Below are 27207 nucleotides of genomic sequence, written 5' to 3'. Positions count from 1 at the left end.
CAGAGACCCATAGACTCACACAGAGACCCATAGACTCACACAGAGACACATAGACTCACACAGAGACTCATAGACTCACACAGAGACACATAGACTCACACAGAGACCCATAGACCCACACAGAGACCCATAGACTCACACAGAGACCCATAGACTCACACAGAGACCCACAGACTTACACAGAAACCCATAGACTCGCATATAGATCCACAGACTCACACATAGACCCATAGACTAACACAGAGACCCATAAACTCACACAGAGACCCATAGACTCACACAGAGACACATAGCCTCACACAGAGACCCATAGACTCACACAGAGACCCACAGACTCACACAGAGACCCATAGACTCACACAGAGACCCACAGACTCACACAGAGACCTACAGACTCGCACAGAGATCCACAGACTCACACATAGACCCATAGACTCACACAGAGACCCATAAAGTCACACAGAGACCCATAGACTCACACAGAGACCGATAGACTTACACAGAGACCCACAGATTCACACAGAGACCCATAGACTCACACAGAGACCCACAGACTCACACAGAGACCCATCGACTCTCAGAGAGACCCATAGACTCACACAGAGACCCACAGACTCACACAGAGACCCATAGACTCACAAAGCGACCCATAGACTCACACAGAGATCCACAGACTCACACATAGACCCATAGACTCACACAGAGACCCATAAACTCACACAGAGACCCATAGACTCACACAGAGACCCATAGACTCACACAGAGACCCATAGACTCACACAGAGACCCATAGACTCACACAGACCCATAGATTCACGCAGAGACACATAGACTCACACAGAGACCCATAGACTCACGCAGAGACCCACAGACTCGCACAGAGACCCACAGACCCGCACAGAGACCCATAGACTCACACAGCAGAGACCCATAGACTCACAGCAGAGACCCATAGACTCACGCAGAGACCCACAGATTCACACAGAGACACATAGACTCACACAGAGACCCATAGACTCACACAGAGACCCATAGACTCACACAGAGACACATAGACTCGCACAGAGACCCACAGACTCGCACAGAGACCCATAGACTCACACAGCAGAGACCCATAGACTCACGCAGAGACCCATAGACTCACACAGAGACCCACAGACTCGCACAGAGACCCACAGACTCGCACAGAGACCCATAGACTCACACAGCAGAGACCCATAGACTCACAGCAGAGTCCCACAGACTCACACAGAGACACATAGACTCACACAGAGACCCATAGACTCACACAGAGACCCACAGACTCACACAGAGACCCATAGACGCACACAGAGACACATAGACTCACACAGAGACCCACAGACTCACACAGAGACCCACAGAGTCACACAGAGACCCATAGACTCACACAGAGACCCATAGACTCACACAGAGACCCATTGACTCACACAGAGACCCATAGACTCACACAGAGACACATAGCCTCACACAGAGACCCATAGACTCACACAGAGACACATAGACCCACACAGAGACCCATAGACTCACACAGAGACCCATAGACTCACACAGAGACCCACAGACTCACACAGAGACCCATAGACTCACACAGAGACCCATAGACTCACACAGAGACACATAGACTCACACAGAGACTCAGAGACTCACACAGAGACACATAGACTCACACAGAGACCCATAGACTCACACAGAGACCCATAGACTCACACAGAGACCCACAGACTCACACAGAAACCCATAGACTCGCACAGAGATCCACAGACTCACACATAGACCCATAGACTAACACAGAGACCCATAAACTCACACAGAGACCCATAGACTCACACAGAGACACATAGACTCACACAGAGACCCATAGACTCACACAGAGACCCACAGACTCACACAGAGACCCATAGACTCACACAGAGCCCCACAGACTCACACAGAGACCCACAGACTCCCACAGAGATCCACAGACTCACACATAGACCCATAGACTCACACAGAGACCCATAAACTCACACAGAGACCCATAGACTCACACAGAGACCCATAGACTTACACAGAGACCCACAGACTCACACAGAGACCCATAGACTCACACAGAGACCCATAGACTCACACAGAGACCCATAGACTCACACAGAGACCCACAGACTCACACAGAGACCCATAGACTCACAAAGCGACCCATAGACTCACACAGAGATCCACAGACTCACACATAGACCCATAGACTCACACAGAGACCCATAAACTCACACAGAGACCCATAGACTCACACAGAGACCCATAGACTCACACAGAGACCCATAGACTCACACAGAGACCCATAGACTCACACAGAGACCCATAGATTCACGCAGAGACACATAGACTCACACAGAGACCCACAGACTCACACAGAGACCCATAGACTCACACAGAGACCCACAGACTCACACAGAGACCCATAGACTCACACAGAGACACATAGACTCACACAGAGACCCACAGACTCACACAGAGACCCATAGACTCACACAGAGACCCACAGACTCACACAGAGACCCATAGACTCACACAGAGACACATAGACTCACACAGAGACCCATAGACTCACACAGAGAAACATAGACTCACACAGAGACCCATAGACACACACAGAGACCCATAGACTCACACAGAGACCCACAGACTCACGCAGTGACCCATACACTCACACAGAGACCCACAGACTCACACAGAGACCCACAGACTCACACAGAGACCCACAGACTCGCACAGAGATCTACAGACTCACACAGAGACCCATAGACTCACACAGAGACCCATAGACTCACACAGAGACCCATAGAGTCACACAGAGACACATAGACTCACACAGAGACCCCATAGACTCACACAGAGACCAAAAGACTCACTCAGAGACCCATAGACTCACGCAGAGACCCATAGACTCACATAGAGACCCATAGACTCACTCAGAGACCCATAGACTCACACAGAGACCCTTAGACTCACACAGAGACCCATAGACTCACACAGAGACCGACAGACTCACACAGAGACACATAGACTCACACAGAGACCCATAGACTCACACAGAGACCCATAGACTCACACAGAGACACATAGACTCACACAGAGACCCATAGACTCACACAGAGACCCATAGACTCACACAGAGACCCACAGACTCACACAGAGACCCACAGACTCACACAGAGACCCACAGACTCACACAGAGACCCATAGACTCACACAGAGACCCATAGACTCACACAGAGACCCATAGACTCACACAGAGACACATAGACTCACACAGAGACCCATAGACCCACACAGAGACCCATAGACTCACACAGAGACCCATAGACTCACACAGAGACCCATAGACCCACACAGAGACCCATAGACTCACACAGAGACACATAGACTCACACAGAGACCCATAGACCCACACAGAGACCCATAGACTCACACAGAGACCCATAGACTCACACAGAGACCCACAGACTTACACAGAAACCCATAGACTCGCATAGAGATCCACAGACTCACACATAGACCCATAGACTAACACAGAGACCCATAAACTCACACAGAGACCCATAGACTCACACAGAGACCCATAGACTCACACAGAGACCCACAGACTCACACAGAGACCCATAGACTCACACAGAGACCCATAGACTCACACAGAGACACATAGACTCACACAGAGACTCATAGACTCACACAGAGACACATAGACTCACACAGAGACCCATAGACTCACACAGAGACCCATAGACTCACACAGAGACCCACAGACTCACACAGAAACCCATAGACTCGCACAGAGATCCACAGACTCACACATAGACCCATAGACTAACACAGAGACCCATAAACTCACACAGAGACCCATAGACTCACACAGAGACACATAGACTCACACAGAGACCCATAGACTCACACAGAGACCCACAGACTCACACAGAGACCCATAGACTTACACAGAGACCCACAGACTCACACAGAGACCCACAGACTCACACAGAGATCCACAGACTCACACATAGACCCATAGACTCACACAGAGACCCATAAACTCACACAGAGACCCATAGACTCACACAGAGACCCATAGACTTACACAGAGACCCACAGACTCACACAGAGACCCATAGACTCACACAGAGACCCACAGACTCACACAGAGACCCATAGACTCACACAGAGACCCATAGACTCACACAGAGACCCATAGACTCACACAGAGACACATAGACTCACACAGAGACTCATAGACTCACACAGAGACACATAGACTCACACAGAGACCCATAGACTCACACAGAGACCCATAGACTCACACAGAGACCCACAGACTCACACAAAAACCCATAGACTCGCACAGAGATCCACAGACTCACACATAGACCCATAGACTAACACAGAGACCCATAAACTCACACAGAGACCAATAGACTCACACAGAGACACATAGACTCACACAGAGACCCATAGACTCACACAGAGACCCACAGACTCACACAGAGACCCATAGACTCACACAGAGACCCACAGACTCACACAGAGACCCACAGACTCACACAGAGATCCACAGACTCACACATAGACCCATAGACTCACACAGAGACCCATAAACTCACACAGAGTCCCATAGACTCACACAGAGACCCATAGACTTACACAGAGACCCACAGACTCAAACAGAGACCCATAGACTCACACAGAGATCCACAGACTCACACAGAGACCCATAGACTCACACAGAGACCCATAGACTCACACAGAGACCCATAGACTCACGCAGAGACCCATAGACTCACACAGAGACCCACAGACTCGCACAGAGACCCACAGACCCGCACAGAGACCCATAGACTCACACAGCAGAGACCCATAGACTCACAGCAGAGACCCATAGACTCACGCAGAGACCCACAGATTCACACAGAGACACATAGACTCACACAGAGACCCATAGACTCACACAGAGACCCATAGACTCACACAGAGACACATAGACTCGCACAGAGACCCACAGACTCGCACAGAGACCCATAGACTCACACAGCAGAGACCCATAGACTCACGCAGAGACCCATAGACTCACACAGAGACCCACAGACTCGCACAGAGACCCACAGACTCGCACAGAGACCCATAGACTCACACAGCAGAGACCCATAGACTCACAGCAGAGTCCCACAGACTCACACAGAGACACATAGACTCACACAGAGACCCATAGACTCACACAGAGACCCACAGACTCACACAGAGACCCATAGACGCACACAGAGACACATAGACTCACACAGAGACCCACAGACTCACACAGAGACCCACAGAGTCACACAGAGACCCATAGACTCACACAGAGACCCATAGACTCACACAGAGACCCATTGACTCACACAGAGACCCATAGACTCACACAGAGACACATAGCCTCACACAGAGACCCATAGACTCACACAGAGACACATAGACCCACACAGAGACCCATAGACTCACACAGAGACCCATAGACTCACACAGAGACCCACAGACTCACACAGAGACCCATAGACTCACACAGAGACCCATAGACTCACACAGAGACACATAGACTCACACAGAGACTCAGAGACTCACACAGAGACACATAGACTCACACAGAGACCCATAGACTCACACAGAGACCCATAGACTCACACAGAGACCCACAGACTCACACAGAAACCCATAGACTCGCACAGAGATCCACAGACTCACACATAGACCCATAGACTAACACAGAGACCCATAAACTCACACAGAGACCCATAGACTCACACAGAGACACATAGACTCACACAGAGACCCATAGACTCACACAGAGACCCACAGACTCACACAGAGACCCATAGACTCACACAGAGCCCCACAGACTCACACAGAGACCCACAGACTCCCACAGAGATCCACAGACTCACACATAGACCCATAGACTCACACAGAGACCCATAAACTCACACAGAGACCCATAGACTCACACAGAGACCCATAGACTTACACAGAGACCCACAGACTCACACAGAGACCCATAGACTCACACAGAGACCCATAGACTCACACAGAGACCCATAGACTCACACAGAGACCCACAGACTCACACAGAGACCCATAGACTCACAAAGCGACCCATAGACTCACACAGAGATCCACAGACTCACACATAGACCCATAGACTCACACAGAGACCCATAAACTCACACAGAGACCCATAGACTCACACAGAGACCCATAGACTCACACAGAGACCCATAGACTCACACAGAGACCCATAGACTCACACAGAGACCCATAGATTCACGCAGAGACACATAGACTCACACAGAGACCCACAGACTCACACAGAGACCCATAGACTCACACAGAGACCCACAGACTCACACAGAGACCCATAGACTCACACAGAGACACATAGACTCACACAGAGACCCACAGACTCACACAGAGACCCATAGACTCACACAGAGACCCACAGACTCACACAGAGACCCATAGACTCACACAGAGACCCAAAGACTCACACAGAGACCCATAGACTCACACAGAGACCCATAGACTCACACAGAGACCCACAGACTCACACAGAGACCCATAGACTCACAAAGCGACCCATAGACTCACACAGAGATCCACAGACTCACACATAGACCCATAGACTCACACAGAGACCCATAAACTCACACAGAGACCCATAGACTCACACAGAGACCCATAGACTCACACAGAGACCCATAGACTCACACAGAGACCCATAGACTCACACAGAGACCCATAGATTCACGCAGAGACACATAGACTCACACAGAGACCCACAGACTCACACAGAGACCCATAGACTCACACAGAGACCCACAGACTCACACAGAGACCCATAGACTCACACAGAGACACATAGACTCACACAGAGACCCATAGACTCACACAGAGAAACATAGACTCACACAGAGACCCATAGACACACACAGAGACCCATAGACTCACACAGAGACCCACAGACTCACGCAGTGACCCATACACTCACACAGAGACCCACAGACTCACACAGAGACCCACAGACTCACACAGAGACCCACAGACTCGCACAGAGATCTACAGACTCACACAGAGACCCATAGACTCACACAGAGACCCATAGACTCACACAGAGACCCATAGAGTCACACAGAGACACATAGACTCACACAGAGACCCCATAGACTCACACAGAGACCAAAAGACTCACTCAGAGACCCATAGACTCACGCAGAGACCCATAGACTCACATAGAGACCCATAGACTCACTCAGAGACCCATAGACTCACACAGAGACCCTTAGACTCACACAGAGACCCATAGACTCACACAGAGACCGACAGACTCACACAGAGACACATAGACTCACACAGAGACCCATAGACTCACACAGAGACCCATAGACTCACACAGAGACACATAGACTCACACAGAGACCCATAGACTCACACAGAGACCCATAGACTCACACAGAGACCCACAGACTCACACAGAGACCCACAGACTCACACAGAGACCCACAGACTCACACAGAGACCCATAGACTCACACAGAGACCCATAGACTCACACAGAGACCCATAGACTCACACAGAGACACATAGACTCACACAGAGACCCATAGACCCACACAGAGACCCATAGACTCACACAGAGACCCATAGACTCACACAGAGACCCATAGACCCACACAGAGACCCATAGACTCACACAGAGACACATAGACTCACACAGAGACCCATAGACCCACACAGAGACCCATAGACTCACACAGAGACCCATAGACTCACACAGAGACCCACAGACTTACACAGAAACCCATAGACTCGCATAGAGATCCACAGACTCACACATAGACCCATAGACTAACACAGAGACCCATAAACTCACACAGAGACCCATAGACTCACACAGAGACCCATAGACTCACACAGAGACCCACAGACTCACACAGAGACCCATAGACTCACACAGAGACCCATAGACTCACACAGAGACACATAGACTCACACAGAGACTCATAGACTCACACAGAGACACATAGACTCACACAGAGACCCATAGACTCACACAGAGACCCATAGACTCACACAGAGACCCACAGACTCACACAGAAACCCATAGACTCGCACAGAGATCCACAGACTCACACATAGACCCATAGACTAACACAGAGACCCATAAACTCACACAGAGACCCATAGACTCACACAGAGACACATAGACTCACACAGAGACCCATAGACTCACACAGAGACCCACAGACTCACACAGAGACCCATAGACTTACACAGAGACCCACAGACTCACACAGAGACCCACAGACTCACACAGAGATCCACAGACTCACACATAGACCCATAGACTCACACAGAGACCCATAAACTCACACAGAGACCCATAGACTCACACAGAGACCCATAGACTTACACAGAGACCCACAGACTCACACAGAGACCCATAGACTCACACAGAGACCCACAGACTCACACAGAGACCCATAGACTCACACAGAGACCCATAGACTCACACAGAGACCCATAGACTCACACAGAGACACATAGACTCACACAGAGACTCATAGACTCACACAGAGACACATAGACTCACACAGAGACCCATAGACTCACACAGAGACCCATAGACTCACACAGAGACCCACAGACTCACACAAAAACCCATAGACTCGCACAGAGATCCACAGACTCACACATAGACCCATAGACTAACACAGAGACCCATAAACTCACACAGAGACCCATAGACTCACACAGAGACACATAGACTCACACAGAGACCCATAGACTCACACAGAGACCCACAGACTCACACAGAGACCCATAGACTCACACAGAGACCCACAGACTCACACAGAGACCCACAGACTCACACAGAGATCCACAGACTCACACATAGACCCATAGACTCACACAGAGACCCATAAACTCACACAGAGTCCCATAGACTCACACAGAGACCCATAGACTTACACAGAGACCCACAGACTCAAACAGAGACCCATAGACTCACACAGAGATCCACAGACTCACACAGAGACCCATAGACTCACACAGAGACCCATAGACTCACACAGAGACCCATAGACTCACACAGAGACCCATAGACTCACACAGAGACCCACAGACTCACACAGAGACCCATAGACTCACAAAGCGACCCATAGACTCACACAGAGATCCACAGACTCACACATAGACCCATAGACTCACACAGAGACCCATAAACTCACACAGAGACCCATAGACTCACACAGAGACCCATAGACTCACACAGAGACCCATAGACTCACACAGAGGCCCATAGACTCACACAGAGACCCATAGATTCACGCAGAGACACATAGACTCACACAGAGACCCACAGACTCACACAGAGACCCACAGACTCACACAGAGACACATAGACTCACACAGAGACCCATAGACTCACACAGAGACCCGTAGACTCACACAGAGACACATAGACTCACACAGAGACACATAGACTCACACAGAGACCCATAGACTCACACAGAGACCCATAGACTCACACAGAGACCCACAGACTCACACAGAGACCCACAGACTCACACAGAGAACCCATAGACTCACACAGAGACCCATAGACTCACACAGAGACCCATAGACTCACAAAGCGACCCATAGACTCACACAGAGATCCACAGACTCACACAGAGACCCATAGACTCACACAGAGACCCATAAACTCACACAGAGACCCATAGACTCGCATATAGATCCACAGACTCACACATAGACCCATAGACTAACACAGAGACCCATAAACTCACACAGAGACCCATAGACTCACACAGAGACACATAGCCTCACACAGAGACCCATAGACTCACACAGAGACCCACAGACTCACACAGAGACCCATAGACTCACACAGAGACCCATAGACTCACACAGAGACCCATAGAGTCACACAGAGACACATAGACTCACACAGAGACCCCATAGACTCACACAGAGACCAAAAGACTCACTCAGAGACCCATAGACTCACGCAGAGACCCATAGACTCACATAGAGACCCATAGACTCACTCAGAGACCCATAGACTCACACAGAGACCCTTAGACTCACACAGAGACCCATAGACTCACACAGAGACCCACAGACTCACACAGAGACACATAGACTCACACAGAGACCCATAGACTCACACAGAGACCCATAGACTCACACAGAGACACATAGACTCACAGAGAGACACATAGACTCACACAGAGACCCATAGACTCACACAGAGACCCATAGACTCACACAGAGACCCACAGACTCACACAGAGACCCACAGACTCACACAGAGACCCATAGACTCACACAGAGACCCATAGACTCACACAGAGACCCATAGACTCACACAGAGACCCATAGACTAACACAGAGACCCATAGACTCACACAGAGACCCATAGACTCACACAGAGACACATAGACTCACACAGAGACTCATAGACTCACACAGAGACACATAGACTCACACAGAGACCCATAGACCCACACAGAGACCCATAGACTCACACAGAGACCCATAGACTCACACAGAGACCCACAGACTTACACAGAAACCCATAGACTCGCATATAGATCCACAGACTCACACATAGACCCATAGACTAACACAGAGACCCATAAACTCACACAGAGACCCATAGACTCACACATAGACACATAGCCTCACACAGAGACCCATAGACTCACACAGAGACCCACAGACTCACACAGAGACCCATAGACTCACACAGAGACCCACAGACTCACACAGAAACCCACAGACTCGCACAGAGATCCACAAACTCACACATAGACCCATAGACTCACACAGAGACCCATAAAGTCACACAGAGACCCATAGACTCACACAGAGACCGATAGACTTACACAGAGACCCACAGACTCACACAGAGACCCATAGACTCACACAGAGACCCACAGACTCACACAGAGACCCATCGACTCACACAGAGACCCATAGACTCACACAGAGACCCACAGACTCACACAGAGACCCATAGACTCACAAAGCGACCCATAGACTCACACAGAGATCCACAGACTCACACATAGACCCATAGACTCACACAGAGACCCATAAACTCACACAGAGACCCATAGACTCACACAGAGACCCATAGACTCACACAGAGACCCATAGACTCACACAGAGACCCATAGACTCACACAGACCCATAGATTCACGCAGAGACACATAGACTCACACAGAGACCCATAGACTCACGCAGAGACCCATAGACTCACACAGAGACCCACAGACTCGCACAGAGACCCACAGACTCGCACAGAGACCCATAGACTCACACAGCAGAGACCCATAGACTCACAGCAGAGACCCATAGACTCACGCAGAGACCCACAGATTCACACAGAGACACATAGACTCACACAGAGACCCATAGACTCACACAGAGACCCATAGACTCACACAGAGACACATAGACTCGCACAGAGACCCACAGACTCGCACAGAGACCCATAGACTCACACAGCAGAGACCCATAGACTCACGCAGAGACCCATAGACTCACACAGAGACCCACAGACTCGCACAGAGACCCACAGACTCGCACAGAGACCCATAGACTCACACAGCAGAGACCCATAGACTCACAGCAGAGTCCCACAGACTCACACAGAGACACATAGACTCACACAGAGACCCATAGACTCACACAGAGACCCATAGACTCACACAGAGACCCATAGACGCACACAGAGACACATAGACTCACACAGAGACCCACAGACTCACACAGAGACCCACAGAGTCACACAGAGACCCATAGACTCACACAGAGACCCATAGACTCACACAGGGACCCATTGACTCACACAGAGACCCATAGACTCACACAGAGACACATAGCCTCACACAGAGACCTATAGACTCACACAGAGACACATAGACCCACACAGAGACCCATAGACTCACACAGAGACCCATAGACTCACACAGAGACCCACAGACTCACACAGAGACCCATAGACTCACACAGAGACCCATAGACTCACACAGAGACACATAGACTCACACAGAGACTCATAGACTCACACAGAGACACATAGACTCACACAGAGACCCATAGACTCACACAGAGACCCATAGACTCACACAGAGACCCACAGACTCACACAGAAACCCATAGACTCGCACAGAGATCCACAGACTCACACATAGACCCATAGACTAACACAGAGACCCATAAACTCACACAGAGACCCATAGACTCACACAGAGACACATAGACTCACACAGAGACCCATAGACTCACACAGAGACCCACAGACTCACACAGAGACCCATAGACTCACACAGAGACCCACAGACTCACACAGAGACCCACAGACTCCCACAGAGATCCACAGACTCACACATAGACCCATAGACTCACACAGAGACCCATAAACTCACACAGAGACCCATAGACTCACACAGAGACCCATAGACTTACACAGAGACCCACAGACTCACACAGAGACCCATAGACTCACACAGAGACCCACAGACTCACACAGAGACCCATAGACTCACACAGAGACCCATAGACTCACACAGAGACCCATAGACTCACACAGAGACCCATAGACTCACACAGAGACCCACAGACTCACACAGAGACCCATAGACTCACAAAGCGACCCATAGACTCACACAGAGATCCACAGACTCACACATAGACCCATAGACTCACACAGAGACCCATAAACTCACACAGAGACCCATAGACTCACACAGAGACCCATAGACTCACACAGAGACCCATAGACTCACACAGAGGCCCATAGACTCACACAGAGACCCATAGATTCACGCAGAGACACATAGACTCACACAGAGACCCACAGACTCACACAGAGACCCATAGACTCACACAGAGACCCACAGACTCACACAGAGACCCATAGACTCACACAGAGACACATAGACTCACACAGAGACCCACAGACTCACACAGAGACCCATAGACTCACACAGAGACCCACAGACTCACACAGAGACCCATAGACTCACACAGAGACCCATAGACTCACACAGAGACCCATAGACTCACACAGAGACCCATAGACTCACACAGAGACCCACAGACTCACACAGAGACCCATAGACTCCCAAAGCGACCCATAGACTCACACAGAGATCCACAGACTCACACATAGACCCATAGACTCACACAGAGACCCATAAACTCACACAGAGACCCATAGACTCACACAGAGACCCATAGACTCACACAGAGACCCATAGACTCACACAGAGACCCACAGACTCGCACAGAGATCCACAGACTCACACAGAGACCCATAGACTCACACAGAGACCCATAGACTCACACAGAGACCCATAGACTCACACAGAGACCCATAGACTCACACAGAGACCCATAGAGTCACACAGAGACACATAGACTCACACAGAGACCCCATAGACTCACACAGAGACCAAAAGACTCACTCAGAGACCCATAGACTCACACAGAGACCCATAGACTCACACAGAGACACATAGACTCACACAGAGACCCACAGACTCACACAGAGACCCATAGACTCACACAGAGACCCACAGACTCACACAGAGACCCATAGACTCACACAGAGACCCATAGACTCACACAGAGACACATAGACTCACACAGAGACCCATAGACTCACACAGAGACCCACAGACTCACACAGAGACCCATAGACTCACAAAGCGACCCATAGACTCACACAGAGATCCACAGACTCACACATAGACCCATAGACTCACACAGAGACCCATAAACTCACACAGAGACCCATAGACTCACACAGAGACCCATAGACTCACACAGAGACCCATAGACTCACACAGAGACCCACAGACTCGCACAGAGATCCACAGACTCACACAGAGACCCATAGACTCACACAGAGACCCATAGACTCACACAGAGACCCATAGACTCACACAGAGACCCATAGACTCACACAGAGACCCATAGAGTCACACAGAGACACATAGACTCACACAGAGACCCCATAGACTCACACAGAGACCAAAAGACTCACTCAGAGACCCATTGACTCACGCAGAGACCCATAGACTCACATAGAGACCCATAGACTCACTCAGAGACCCATAGACTCACACAGAGACCCACAGACTCACACAGAGACCCATAGACTCACACAGAGACCCATAGACTCACACAGAGACCCTTAGACTCACACAGAGACCCATAGACTCACACAGAGACCCACAGACTCACACAGAGACACATAGACTCACACAGAGACCCATAGACTCACACAGAGACCCATAGACTCACACAGAGACACATAGACTCACACAGAGACACATAGACTCACACAGAGACCCATAGACTCACACAGAGACCCATAGACTCACACAGAGACCCACAGACTCACACAGAGACCCATAGACTCACACAGAGACCCATAGACTCACACAGAGACACATAGACTCACACAGAGACACATAGACTCACACAGAGACCCATAGACTCACACAGAGACCCATAGACTCACACAGAGACCCACAGACTCACACAGAGACCCATAGACTCACACAGAGACCCATAGACTCACACAGAGACCCATAGACTCACACAGAGACCCATAGACTCACACAGAGACACATAGACTCACACAGAGACTCATAGACTCACACAGAGACACATAGACTCACACAGAGACCCATAGACCCACACAGAGACCCATAGACTCACACAGAGACCCATAGACTCACACAGAGACCCACAGACTTACACAGAAACCCATAGACTCGCATATAGATCCACAGACTCACACATAGACCCATAGACTAACACAGAGACCCATAAACTCACACAGAGACCCATAGACTCACACAGAGACACATAGCCTCACACAGAGACCCATAGACTCACACAGAGACCCACAGACTCACACAGAGACCCATAGACTCACACAGAGACCCACAGACTCACACAGAGACCTACAGACTCGCACAGAGATCCACAGACTCACACATAGACCCATAGACTCACACAGAGACCCATAAAGTCACACAGAGACCCATAGACTCACACAGAGACCGATAGACTTACACAGAGACCCACAGACTCACACAGAGACCCATAGACTCACACAGAGACCCACAGACTCACACAGAGACCCATCGACTCACAGAGAGACCCATAGACTCACACAGAGACCCACAGACTCACACAGAGACCCATAGACTCACAAAGCGACCCATAGACTCACACAGAGATCCACAGACTCACACATAGACCCATAGACTCACACAGAGACCCATAAACTCACACAGAGACCCATAGACTCACACAGAGACCCATAGACTCACACAGAGACCCATAGACTCACACAGACCCATAGATTCACGCAGAGACACATAGACTCACACAGAGACCCATAGACTCACGCAGAGACCCACAGACTCGCACAGAGACCCACAGACCCGCACAGAGACCCATAGATTCACACAGCAGAGACCCATAGACTCACAGCAGAGACCCATAGACTCACGCAGAGACCCACAGATTCACACAGAGACACATAGACTCACACAGAGACCCATAGACTCACACAGAGACCCATAGACTCACACAGAGACACATAGACTCGCACAGAGACCCACAGACTCGCACAGAGACCCATAGACTCACACAGCAGAGACCCATAGACTCACGCAGAGACCCATAGACTCACACAGAGACCCACAGACTCGCACAGAGACCCACAGACTCGCACAGAGACCCATAGACTCACACAGCAGAGACCCATAGACTCACAGCAGAGTCCCACAGACTCACACAGAGACACATAGACTCACACAGAGACCCATAGACTCACACAGAGACCCATAGACTCACACAGAGACCCATAGACGCACACAGAGACACATAGACTCACACAGAGACCCACAGACTCACACAGAGACCCACAGAGTCACACAGAGACCCATAGACTCACACAGAGACCCATAGACTCACACAGAGACCCATTGACTCACACAGAGACCCATAGACTCACACAGAGACACATAGCCTCACACAGAGACCCATAGACTCACACAGAGACACATAGACCCACACAGAGACCCATAGACTCACACAGAGACCCATAGACTCACACAGAGACCCACAGACTCACACAGAGACCCATAGACTCACACAGAGACCCATAGACTCACACAGAGACACATAGACTCACACAGAGACTCAGAGACTCACACAGAGACACATAGACTCACACAGAGACCCATAGACTCACACAGAGACCCATAGACTCACACAGAGACCCACAGACTCACACAGAAACCCATAGACTCGCACAGAGATCCACAGACTCACACATAGACCCAAAGACTAACACAGAGACCCATAAACTCACACAGAGACCCATAGACTCACACAGAGACACATAGACTCACACAGAGACCCATAGACTCACACAGAGACCCACAGACTCACACAGAGACCCATAGACTCACACAGAGCCCCACAGACTCACACAGAGACCCACAGACTCCCACAGAGATCCACAGACTCACACATAGACCCATAGACTCACACAGAGACCCATAAACTCACACAGAGACCCATAGACTCACACAGAGACCCATAGACTTACACAGAGACCCACAGACTCACACAGAGACCCATAGACTCACACAGAGACCCATAGACTCACACAGAGACCCATAGACTCACACAGAGACCCACAGACTCACACAGAGACCCATAGACTCACAAAGCAACCCATAGACTCACACAGAGATCCACAGACTCACACATAGACCCATAGACTCACACAGAGACCCATAAACTCACACAGAGACCCATAGACTCACACAGAGACCCATAGACTCACACAGAGACCCATAGACTCACACAGAGACCCATAGACTCACACAGAGACCCATAGATTCACGCAGAGACACATAGACTCACACAGAGACCCACAGACTCACACAGAGACCCATAGACTCACACAGAGACCCACAGACTCACACAGAGACCCATAGACTCACACAGAGACACATAGACTCACACAGAGACCCACAGACTCACACAGAGACCCATAGACTCACACAGAGACCCACAGACTCACACAGAGACCCATAGACTCACACAGAGACCCATAGACTCACACAGAGACCCATAGACTCACACAGAGACCCATAGACTCACACAGAGACCCACAGACTCACACAGAGACCCATAGACTCACAAAGCGACCCATAGACTCACACAGAGATCCACAGACTCACACATAGACCCATAGACTCACACAGAGACCCATAAACTCACACAGAGACCCATAGACTCACACAGAGACCCATAGACTCACACAGAGACCCATAGACTCACACAGAGACCCATAGACTCACACAGAGACCCATAGATTCACGCAGAGACACATAGACTCACACAGAGACCCACAGACTCACACAGAGACCCATAGACTCACACAGAGACCCACAGACTCACACAGAGACCCATAGACTCACACAGAGACACATAGACTCACACAGAGACCCATAGACTCACACAGAGAAACATAGACTCACACAGAGACCCATAGACTCACACAGAGACCCATAGACTCACACAGAGACCCACAGACTCACGCAGTGACCCATACACTCACACAGAGACCCACAGACTCACACAGAGACCCACAGACTCACACAGAGACCCACAGACTCGCACAGAGATCCACAGACTCACACAGAGACCCATAGACTCACACAGAGACCCATAGACTCACACAGAGACCCATAGACTCACACAGAGACCCATAGACTCACACAGAGACCCATAGAGTCACACAGAGACACATAGACTCACACAGAGACCCTATAGACTCACACAGAGACCAAAAGACTCACTCAGAGACCCATAGACTCACGCAGAGACCCATAGACTCACATAGAGACCCATAGACTCACTCAGAGACCCATAGACTCACACAGAGACCCTTAGACTCACACAGAGACCCATAGACTCACACAGAGACCGACAGACTCACACAGAGACACATAGACTCACACAGAGACCCATAGACTCACACAGAGACCCATAGACTCACACAGAGACACATAGACTCACACAGAGACACATAGACTCACACAGAGACCCATAGACTCACACAGAGACCCATAGACTCACACAGAGACCCACAGACTCACACAGAGACCCACAGACTCACACAGAGACCCATAGACTCACACAGAGACCCATAGACTCACACAGAGACCCATAGACTCACACAGAGACACATAGACTCACACAGAGACTCATAGACTCACACAGAGACACATAGACTCACACAGAGACCCATAGACCCACACAGAGACCCATAGACTCACACAGAGACCCATAGACTCACACAGAGACCCACAGACTTACACAGAAACCCATAGACTCGCATAGAGATCCACAGACTCACACATAGACCCATAGACTAACACAGAGACCCATAAACTCACACAGAGACCCATAGACTCACACAGAGACACATAGACTCACACAGAGACCTATAGACTCACACAGAGACCCACAGACTCACACAGAGACCCATAGACTCACACAGAGACCCACAGACTCACACAGAGACCCACAGACTCGCACAGAGATCCACAGACTCACACATAGACCCATAGACTCACACAGAGACCCATAAAGTCACACAGAGACCCATAGACTCACACAGAGACCGATAGACTTACACAGAGACCCACAGACTCACACAGAGACCCATAGACTCACACAGAGACCCACAGACTCACACAGAGACCCACAGACTCACGCAGTGACCCATATACTCACACAGAGACCCACAGACTCACACAGAGACCCACAGACTCACACAGAGACCCACAGACTCGCACAGAGATCCACAGACTCACACAGAGACCCATAGACTCACACAGAGACCCATAGACTCACACAGAGACCCATAGACTCACACAGAGACCCATAGACTCACACAGAGACCCATAGAGTCACACAGAGATACATAGACTCACACAGAGACCCCATAGACTCACACAGAGACCAAAAGACTCACTCAGAGACCCATAGACTCACGCAGAGACCCATAGACTCACATAGAGACTCATAGACTCACTCAGAGACCCATAGACTCACACAGAGACCCTTAGACTCACACAGAGAACCATAGACTCACACAGAGACCGACAGACTCACACAGAGACACATAGACTCACACAGAGACCCATAGACTCACACAGAGACCCATAGACTCACACAGAGACACATAGACTCACACAGAGACCCATAGACTCACACAGAGACACATAGACTCACACAGAGACCCATAGACTCACACAGAGACCCACAGACTCACACAGAGACCCATAGACTCACACAGAGACCCACAGACTCACACAGAGACCCACAGACTCGCAACAGAGATCCACAGACTCACACATAGACCCATAGACTCACACAGAGACCCATAAAGTCACACAGAGACCCATAGACTCACACAGAGACTGATAGACTTACACAGAGACCCACAGACTCACACAGAGACCCATAGACTCACACAGAGACCCACAGACTCACACAGAGACCCATCGACTCACACAGAGACCCATAGACTCACACAGAGACCCATAGACTCACACAAAGACCCATAGACTCACACAGAGACCCACAGACTCACACAGAGACCCATAGACTCACAAAGCGACCCATAGACTCACACAGAGATCCACAGACTCACACATAGACCCATAGACTCACACAGAGCCCCATAAACTCACACAGAGACCCATAGACTCACACAGAGACCCATAGACTCACACAGAGACCCATAGACTCACACAGAGACCCATAGACTCACACAGAGACCCATAGATGCACGCAGAGACACAGAGACCCACAGACTCACACAGAGACCCATAGACTCACACAGACACCCACAGACTCACACAGAGACCCATAGACTCACACAGAGACACATAGATTCACACAGAGACCCATAGACTCACACAGAGACACATAGACTCACACAGAGACCCATAGACTCACACAGAGACCCACAGACTCACACAGAGGCCCATAGACTCACACAGAGACCCACAGACTCACACAGAGACCCACAGACTCACGCAGTGACCCATACACTCACACAGAGACCCACAGACTCACACAGAGACCCACAGACTCACACAGAGACCCACAGACTCGCACAGAGATCCACAGACTCACACAGAGACCCATAGACTCACACAGAGACCCATAGACTCACACAGAGACCCATAGACTCACACAGAGACCCATAGAGTCACACAGAGACACATAGACTCACACAGAGACCCCATAGACTCACACAGAGACCAAAAGACTCACTCAGAGACCCATAGACTCACGCAGAGACCCATAGACTCACATAGAGACCCATAGACTCACTCAGAGACCCATAGACTCACACAGAGACCCTTAGACTCACACAGAGACCCATAGACTCACACAGAGACCGACAGACTCACACAGAGACACATAGACTCACACAGAGACCCATAGACTCACACAGAGACCCATAGACTCACACAGAGACACATAGACTCACACAGAGACACATAGACTCACACAGAGACCCATAGACTCACACAGAGACCCATAGACTCACACAGAGACCCACAGACTCACACAGAGACCCACAGACTCACACAGAGACCCATAGACTCACACAGAGACCCATAGACTCACACAGAGACCCATAGACTCACACAGAGACCCATAGACTCACACAGAGACACATAGACTCACACAGAGACTCATAGACTCACACAGAGACACATAGACTCACACAGAGACCCATAGACCCACACAGAGACCCATAGACTCACACAGAGACCCATAGACTCACACAGAGACCCACAGACTTACACAGAAACCCATAGACTCGCATAGAGATCCACAGACTCACACATAGACCCATAGACTAACACAGAGACCCATAAACTCACACAGAGACCCATAGACTCACACAGAGACACATAGACTCACACAGAGACCCATAGAATCACACAGAGACCCACAGACTCACACAGAGACCCATAGACTCACACAGAGACCCACAGACTCACACAGAGACCCACAGACTCGCACAGAGATCCACAGACTCACACATAGACCCATAGACTCACACAGAGACCCATAAAGTCACACAGAGACCCATAGACTCACACAGAGACCGATAGACTTACACAGAGACCCACAGACTCACACAGAGACCCATAGACTCACACAGAGACCCACAGACTCACACAGAGACCCACAGACTCACGCAGTGACCCATACACTCACACAGAGACCCACAGACTCACACAGAGACCCACAGACTCACACAGAGACCCACAGACTCGCACAGAGATCCACAGACTCACACAGAGACCCATAGACTCACACAGAGACCCATAGACTCACACAGAGACCCATAGACTCACACAGAGACCCATAGAGTCACACAGAGACACATAGACTCACACAGAGACCCCATAGACTCACACAGAGACCAAAAGACTCACTCAGAGACCCATAGACTCACGCAGAGACCCATAGACTCTCATAGAGACTCATAGACTCACACAGAGACCCTTAGACTCACACAGAGACCCATAGACTCACACAGAGACCGACAGACTCACACAGAGACACATAGACTCACACAGAGACCCATAGACTCACACAGAGACCCACAGACTCACACAGAGACACATAGACTCACACAGAGACACATAGACTCACACAGAGACCCATAGACTCACACAGAGACCCATAGACTCACACAGAGACCCACAGACTCACACAGAGACCCACAGACTCACACAGAGACCCATAGACTCACACAGAGACCCATAGACTCACACAGAGACCCATAGACTCACACAGAGACCCATAGACTCACACAGAGACACATAGACTCACACAGAGACTCATAGACTCACACAGAGACACATAGACTCACACAGAGACCCATAGACCCACACAGAGACCCATAGACTCAAACAGAGACCCATAGACTCACACAGAGACCCACAGACTTACACAGAAACCCATAGACTCGCATAGAGATCCACAGACTCACACATAGACCCATAGACTAACACAGAGACCCATAAACTCACACAGAGACCCATAGACTCACACAGAGACACATAGACTCACACAGAGACCCATAGACTCACACAGAGACCCACAGACTCACACAGAGACCCATAGACTCACACAGAGACCCACAGACTCACACAGAGACCCACAGACTCGCAACAGAGATCCACAGACTCACACATAGACCCATAGACTCACACAGAGACCCATAAAGTCACACAGAGACCCATAGACTCACACAGAGACTGATAGACTTACACAGAGACCCACAGACTCACACAGAGACCCATAGACTCACACAGAGACCCATCGACTCACACAGAGACCCATAGACTCACACAGAGACCCATAGACTCACACAAAGACCCATAGACTCACACAGAGACCCACAGACTCACACAGAGACCCATAGACTCACAAAGCGACCCATAGACTCACACAGAGATCCACAGACTCACACATAGACCCATAGACTCACACAGAGACCTATAAACTCACACAGAGACCCATAGACTCTCATAGAGACCCATAGACTCACACAGAGACCCTTAGACTCACACAGAGACCCATAGACTCACACAGAGACCGACAGACTCACACAGAGACACATAGACTCACACAGAGACCCATAGACTCACACAGAGACCCACAGACTCACACAGAGACACATAGACTCACACAGAGACACATAGACTCACACAGAGACCCATAGACTCACACAGAGACCCATAGACTCACACAGAGACCCACAGACTCACACAGAGACCCACAGACTCACACAGAGACCCACAGACTCACACAGAGACCCATAGACTCACACAGAGACCCACAGACTCACACAGAGACCCACAGACTCACGCAGTGACCCATACACTCACACAGAGACCCACAGACTCACACAGAGACCCACAGACTCACACAGAGACCCACAGACTCGCACAGAGATCCACAGACTCACACAGAGACCCATAGACTCACACAGAGACCCATAGACTCACACAGAGACCCATAGACTCACACAGAGACCCATAGACTCACACAGAGACCCATAGAGTCACACAGAGACACATAGACTCACACAGAGACCCCATAGACTCACACAGAGACCAAAAGACTCACTCAGAGACCCATAGACTCACGCAGAGACCCATAGACTCTCATAGAGACTCATAGACTCACACAGAGACCCTTAGACTCACACAGAGACCCATAGACTCACACAGAGACCGACAGACTCACACAGAGACACATAGACTCACACAGAGACCCATAGACTCACACAGAGACCCACAGACTCACACAGAGACACATAGACTCACACAGAGACACATAGACTCACACAGAGACCCATAGACTCACACAGAGACCCACAGACTCACACAGAGACCCACAGACTCACACAGAGACCCATAGACTCACACAGAGACCCATAGACTCACACAGAGACCCATAGACTCACACAGAGACCCATAGACTCACACAGAGACACATAGACTCACACAGAGACTCATAGACTCACACAGAGACACATAGACTCACACAGAGACCCATAGACCCACACAGAGACCCATAGACTCACACAGAGACCCATAGACTCACACAGAGACCCACAGACTTACACAGAAACCCATAGACTCGCATAGAGATCCACAGACTCACACATAGACCCATAGACTAACACAGAGACCCATAAACTCACAAAGAGACCCATAGACTCACACAGAGACACATAGACTCACACAGAGACCCATAGACTCACACAGAGACCCACAGACTCACACAGAGACCCATAGACTCACACAGAGACCCACAGACTCACACAGAGACCCACAGACTCGCAACAGAGATCCACAGACTCACACATAGACCCATAGACTCACACAGAGACCCATAAAGTCACACAGAGACCCATAGACTCACACAGAGACTGATAGACTTACACAGAGACCCACAGACTCACACAGAGACCCATAGACTCACACAGAGACCCACAGACTCACACAGAGACCCATCGACTCACACAGAGACCCATAGACTCACACAGAGACCCATAGACTCACACAAAGACCCATAGACTCACACAGAGACCCACAGACTCACACAGAGACCCATAGACTCACAAAGCGACCCATAGACTCACACAGAGATCCACAGACTCACACATAGACCCATAGACTCACACAGAGACCTATAAACTCACACAGAGACCCATAGACTCTCATAGAGACCCATAGACTCACACAGAGACCCTTAGACTCACACAGAGACCCATAGACTCACACAGAGACCGACAGACTCACACAGAGACACATAGACTCACACAGAGACCCATAGACTCACACAGAGACACATAGACTCACACAGAGACACATAGACTCACACAGAGACCCATAGACTCACACAGAGACCCATAGACTCACACAGAGACCCACAGACTCACACAGAGACCCACAGACTCACACAGAGACCCATAGACTCACACAGAGACCCATAGACTCACACAGAGACCCATAGACTCACACAGAGACCCATAGACTCACACAGAGACACATAGACTCACACAGAGACTCATAGACTCACACAGAGACACATAGACTCACACAGAGACCCATAGACCCACACAGAGACCCATAGACTCACACAGAGACCCATAGACTCACACAGAGACCCACAGACTTACACAGAAACCCATAGACTCGCATAGAGATCCACAGACTCACACATAGACCCATAGACTAACACAGAGACCCATAAACTCACACAGAGACCCATAGACTCACACAGAGACACATAGACTCACACAGAGACCCATAGACTCACACAGAGACCCACAGACTCACACAGAGACCCATAGACTCACACAGAGACCCACAGACTCACACAGAGACCCACAGACTCGCAACAGAGATCCACAGACTCACACATAGACCCATAGACTCACACAGAGACCCATAAAGTCACACAGAGACCCATAGACTCACACAGAGACTGATAGACTTACACAGAGACCCACAGACTCACACAGAGACCCATAGACTCACACAGAGACCCACAGACTCACACAGAGACCCATCGACTCACACAGAGACCCATAGACTCACACAGAGACCCATAGACTCACACAAAGACCCATAGACTCACACAGAGACCCACAGACTCACACAGAGACCCATAGACTCACAAAGCGACCCATAGACTCACACAGAGATCCACAGACTCACACATAGACCCATAGACTCACACAGAGACCTATAAACTCACACAGAGACCCATAGACTCACACAGAGACCCATAGACTCACACAGAGACCCATAGACTCACACAGAGACCCATAGACTCACACAGAGACCCATAGATGCACGCAGAGACACATAGACTCACACAGAGACCCACAGACTCACACAGAGACCCATAGACTCACACAGACACCCACAGACTCACACAGAGACCCATAGACTCACACAGAGACACATAGATTCACACAGAGACCCATAGACTCACACAGAGACACATAGACTCACACAGAGACCCATAGACTCACACAGAGACCCACAGACTCACACAGAGGCCCATAGACTCACACAGAGACCCACAGACTCACACAGAGTCCCACAGACTCGCACAGAGATCCACAGACTCACACAGAGACCCATAGACTAACACAGAGACCCATAAACTCACACAGAGACCCATAGATTCACACAGAGACCCATAGACTCACACAGAGACCCCCAGAGACTCACACAGAGACACATAGACTCACACAGAGACCCATAGAATCACACAGAGACACATAGACTCACACAGAGACCGATAGACTCACACAGAGACACATAGACTCACACAGAGACCCATAGACTCACACAGAGACACATAGACTCACACAGAGACCCATAGACTCACAAAGCGACCCATAGACTCACACAGAGATCCACAGACTCACACATAGACCCATAGACTCACACAGAGACCCATAGACTCACACAGAGACCCATAGACTCACACAGAGACCCATAGACTCACACAGAGACCCACAGACTCACACAGAGACCCATAGACTCACACAAAGACCCATAGACTCACACAGAGACCCATAGACTCACACAGAGACCCATAGATTCACGCAGAGACACATAGACTCACACAGAGACCCACAGACTCACACAGAGACCCATAGACTCACACAGAGACCCACAGACTCACACAGAGACCCATAGACTCACACAGAGACACATAGACTCACACAGAGACCCACAGACTCACACAGAGACCTATAGACTCACACAGAGACCCACAGACTCACACAGAGACCCATAGACTCACACAGAGACCCATAGACTCACACAGAGACCCATAGACTCACACAGAGACCCATAGACTCACACAGAGACCCACAGACTCACACAGAGACCCATAGACTCACAAAGCGACCCATAGACTCACACAGAGACCCACAGACTCACACATAGACCCATAGACTCACACAGAGACCCATAAACTCACACAGAGACCCATAGACTCACACAGAGACCCATAGACTCACACAGAGACCCATAGACTCACACAGAGACCCATAGACTCACACAGAGACCCATAGATTCACGCAGAGACACATAGACTCACACAGAGACCCACAGACTCACACAGAGACCCGTAGACTCACACAGAGACCCACAGACTCACACAGAGACCCATAGACTCACACAGAGACACATAGACTCACACAGAGACCCATAGACTCACACAGAGAAACATAGACTCACACAGAGACCCATAGACTCACACAGAGACCCATAGACTCACACAGAGACCCACAGACTCACGCAGTGACCCATACACTCACACAGAGACCCACAGACTCACACAGAGACCCACAGACTCACACAGAGACCCACAGACTCGCACAGAGATCCACAGACTCACACAGAGACCCACAGACTCGCACAGAGATCCACAGACTCACACATA

Source organism: Petromyzon marinus, unplaced genomic scaffold, assembly GCF_048934315.1.
Source record: "Petromyzon marinus isolate PM22_M1 ecotype Great Lakes invasive population unplaced genomic scaffold, UKy_Petmar_22M1.pri1.0 PM_G_Scaffold_13, whole genome shotgun sequence".
NCBI classification, from domain to species: Eukaryota; Metazoa; Chordata; class Hyperoartia; order Petromyzontiformes; family Petromyzontidae; genus Petromyzon; species Petromyzon marinus.
The sequence above is the reverse complement of the archived record's forward strand: the minus strand, read 5'-3'. Positions refer to the sequence as shown.